We start from the raw sequence: 4,570 nt of genomic DNA on the forward strand, positions 1-4,570 counted from the left end.
GTGCCTTCTCCAAGGACTTGCTCACTAATCTGAGCATCTAGCCTCATCCTGTTCCCAAGCAGTCAGCTCTTGAAGATCAGCCCTAAATGGACATTTACCAACATGTGGAATAGGCATTTCTGCTATTCAGGGTCTCCCAAGAATTTGCTATGTGTCAGACAAAGGAAGATCAAGAGTTGAACTCTTTTTCAGGCCACTCAGACCTCTCAGACCTCTCCGTTTCCCCCAAAACTCTGTTCCCACAATTCTAATTGATCTCTAGATCTCAAGCCATGTTTAGTCTTTCAGGCTTCTTTCTGCTTTCATAATTCAGGTTTCCTCTTTGACGTTGTTCCCTGGGCTGATTCTGCCAAATGAGCTTGTGCATTGCCAGTTTTCTCAGGTTCTCCCATCCCTGACCCTGGTCACACTCCTGTTTGGCCAGTTTTCCCTAGTCAGCACCCAGCTGAGTTGGCTATTCTTCAGCCATGCCTCACAAAACCTCTCTAGAATCCCTAGACACATGCGAACCCAATAAGAAAGTGGCGCCATGTGTTAAAGTGTCCGCAGAGAGCCAGGGGTCCTCACATAGCCCACCACGGTCTGCAGGCAGCTCTGATTCTGTCTCTCAGTGTCCTATCCCTAAGAGGGGAGGAAAGCAGTCATAGAAATAGGAAAGGGGCCAGGACAAGGCAATGGAGAGATGGTGCTGGTGAGGACTGGGCACAGGGAAGAGCAGGAGGAAAGTAAAAGGCAAGCTTCCTGTTCATCTGATCCTCTGCTCCAAGATTTTCCAATTTGGGAATGAGCTGCACAGATGGGCACCAGTAATCCGTTACCAGTAACAGGTTAAGGACTCAAAGCCTTAAGTGTCTACCTTAATGATAGGTGAGTGGATATTAAAAGTGACTCTTGGTTGACATAAATCTCATGTACATATGCTTTCTTCAGTGGGAGAGAAAGGGTGAATTTGTAGGCAGGCTACTGGGAACTGCGGTAGTTCTGGTGAAATCGCTGCTTATGTGTGGTTCAGAGGAAGACAAGTTGATCTGAGAGAACTTGAGTGATTTTCCCAGGGTCACATGATTGATCTGAAGCATGGCCGGGACTGGAAACCTGGTTACCTGGCCCAAGTCAGGCCCCTTCTATTACCCCACCCAAACCTACAGGTTTTCTTCGAATGACTCAGCATGGAATCAAGGAACTGCGCATCTGGGACTCAACCTTGGGCTTAATCAAATTCCCATTTTCAGAGGTGGAGGTGAGAAATTTATGTTCAAGCCCAGTGACTTAAAGAGAGAAAAGAAAAAGAAAAGAGGCAACGATAAGGAGAGAAAAAAAGCCACAACCAGGCTGAGTAGAATTTGGAGAATCCCAGAGACAGTCTCAGGTTTCCTTCCTCTTTGTAATGAAGCAGCTGTTTCTTTCCCTTCAGCCAATGTAGCCACTTATTAGTTGCCAGGTATTTGTTGAGCACCTACTATGTGTTAGGCACAATTCTAGGTGCTAGGGATACAATGATGAACAAGACAGATGATGGCACTACATTCACAAAATACCATTTCTAGTGGGGACTTGGAGAGCTCAGAACTTTTCAGATCTGAGACATCAAATTCTTAGGAGACTAATTTTTTCTTCTTCTCTCTTTCCCTCTCCCTCTCTCTCTCTGTCCTTCCCTCCCTCTTTCTCTCTTTGGTAGGGTGGAAATGGAGCAGGGGAAGGTGCTAAAGAAGTAATTTGGTTCGGGAGCAAGGAGGCCTTCTTTCTCCATGGCACGCAGAAGCAGAACAGTAGTCGGTTTGATGGGTTAACAATAATCACTCGGCGAAGGAGGGAGAGAAGATGTAACGAAGCCCTGAAGCCTGGGATTTCTCTTTGTCTACATCATATCTCTTCTCATTGTTCTCTTTGCCAACCTCCTGGCCTACGTGCCTTCGTGGGGCAGGTCTGCCAGCCCCACCCTGCACCCGTCCACATCCTCCTGCTCAGCCTGATGCTGGAGGAACTCATGTTGCTGCTGCTGCCGCTTCCCTTCAAGATCGTTGAGGCTGCGTATAATTTCTCCTGGCCATTGGAGGACATGCTCTGTGCTCTCGCTGGCTATGGTTTCCACCGCGGCATGTACTGCAGAACATGGCTCCTGGCAGATATCAGCATCAAGTGCTACCTGGGAGTAGCTGTTCTCGTGCAGTACAGCTACTGCACGAGAACAGGCTGAGTAGAATCAGAACTTTTCTAATTCTACTCAGCCTGGTTGTGGCTGCATGTCCCACCAGCCCATGTGTGGAGTGACTGCTGCTCTGGTCTTCCAGATCTTGTCTTTTAGGCAATGCAGCATTGTAATCATTGTCCAATACTTACCAACCAACGATGTGATGAGTGATGCCAAAGGCCTCCCTGTCTGCTATGAGAACTTCATCCAAGAGCAGCTGGATGTGGTGCTTCCTGTGCAGCTATGCAGCTCTCTGATCATCGAATGTCCCTCATGCATCTTTAAGATCAAGTATATTTGTAGGTGGCCAGATGATAAACTGTCATAGGCCACATACATCTAAATGCCGTTGGTCCAAAAGGCACTAATGAGCTGAGGGTCAGGAAAGGGCTTGGGCACAGCTGGATCAGGGCTGATGCCAGGGCCTGAATGCAGTGAGGTGTGCAGGGAGCCCCAGAAAGCCACAGCCTGGAGGCCATTGCCAGGCCCCTCTCCAAGTGCACTAATTGGGGCTGAGCTGGGTCAGAAGGCCCACGGTGACCCACCAGAGCTGGGGTTTGGAGCCAGGCAGGGGGCCAGCAGCCTTTGTCTTGCATTTCATCCCTTTGTATCTGACCTTAAAACTGAGGCCTGCATGAGGTCACCCTCAGCACCTGGAATATGAACTAATAAGGCCACTTCTGTGCCTAACCCAGACCAGCTGGGGCTGCATCAACATCAATAACAGGGAACGGGTAGCCTGGAGCCCCCTCTGAGCCCAGCACCCAAGGTCCCCTTGGGGGTAACAAGTATCCTTTCTGTGTACTGTTAATAAGTATGCCAGGACAACAGGTGAAACAGAGACAGTCTTGACAAACCAAGAGGCATGGTTACCCTGCCTGTACAGTCAGCATCATCCCTATTTAAAAAAACAAACCAAGGGTCAGAGAGATTATGACTTGTCCAGGGACAGAGCTGCCAGAAGTAGGCCACAGACCCAAATCAGATCTGACGCCAGTTTTACTCCTGCCCCTGGCAGACCCTCAGCCCCTATTTGCATGGTAATAATATCTCTTAATTGATCAGCACTCACTCTAGGTTATACACTGTGCTAAGCACTTTACATTCATTATTTCATAAAATTCTCATAATTGGCCTAAAAAATGGGACAACTAGTATCCCTTTTTAGAGATGAACAAATGGGGCACAGAGAGGCTAAATAATTTACCTAAAGCCACACAGCTAGGAATGTTAGAGCAGAAATAACAAGCCCAGACAGTCCAGGAAGTGTGTGAAAGAGGCTGGCGTCAGGGACCTAGAGTCAGGCCAGCTGGGAAACGTGCTGGCTAGGAGGTGGGCTGGAGATAGGGGATGAGTGAGTGACACATGGAGAAGTATGAACCTCGGCGGACTTTCTAAAGGAGGCATCCACAGTCTGAAGGGAGGGCCCATGTGGACAAGCTGTGCGTGGTCCTCTTCTTCACCCCATAGTGGTCACCATCTTCTATTATTGGCATATCATGCTCTCCCGGCCTCAAGTGAGGACCTGGAAGTGCTGGAGATCCGTGGGCTGGCCACAGTGACCCTCTTCAATTTCCTGGTCTGTTTTGGGCCCTACAATGTGTCTCACGTGGTGGGGTTTCTCTAGAGAAGTCAAAGCTGACAAGCATGCACGCTACTGCTCAGCGCTCTCAATGCTGACGTTGACCCTTTGATTTTCCATTTTTTTCCTCAGCTGTCCACAAAGTTTTTGATAAAAGTCTACAGAGGCCACGGAGCTTGGTTGCCTTACTGTCAGGATGTTGAAGAAGAAGAGTTAGAGGGCCGGCTGCCGAGAGAGGAAATGGGAACTTAGGTATGGCTAATGTCAGCTTCACAGGAGACTAAATTTGGCACTTGGTGTCACTTCTTTTGCAGAGGAGAGCTCAAAAAGGGGAACAATGAAAAGAACTGGGGTGAGTTCTCCTGTGCCTAGCTGAAGAAGCAAAGAAGAGCAGTGAGCGTATCAAACCCAACTCGTCCATTCTAGTGAGTGTTTTCATTTTGTTCCCCGGAGTTTGTGACATTTCCTTATTGGTATTTGGCACTGCTTCATAAACCACAAGCCCTTTATCCTGGAATAGCAGAGTCTTGGAATTCTTTATATTCTCTATTCAGTATCCATAAGATGGTATCCTCTCACCTACTATAGAGCTCCTTGCTCTACCCTTGGCTCTGAACATCCAGCACAGGCAAGAATCTGGAGAACCAGATACGATCCTGCTTGTGAGCCCAGAGGACCAGCACCTCAATCAAAATCATTGCTGGCTCAGGTCTATAAAATATGCAAGAAAGGAGAAGAGTCAGTGCTAGTGTGAAGAAACTCAAGTCAGGGTATTTTTTTTTTTTTAAATAGTTATG

At 48.0% G+C, this 4,570-nt stretch overlaps 1 pseudogene; it reads left to right on the forward strand.

Moving 5' to 3' along the window:
• The first annotated feature begins 1,685 nt into the window (after positions 1-1,685).
• LOC120592491 (free fatty acid receptor 2-like) lies at positions 1,686-4,150 on the forward strand (annotated as a pseudogene).
• The last annotated feature ends 420 nt before the right edge of the window (positions 4,151-4,570 follow it).

The sequence above is a fragment of the Pteropus medius genome, unplaced genomic scaffold, assembly GCF_902729225.1.
Source record: "Pteropus medius unplaced genomic scaffold, Ma_sr-lr_union100, whole genome shotgun sequence".
In the NCBI taxonomy this organism is placed as follows: Eukaryota; Metazoa; Chordata; class Mammalia; order Chiroptera; family Pteropodidae; genus Pteropus; species Pteropus medius.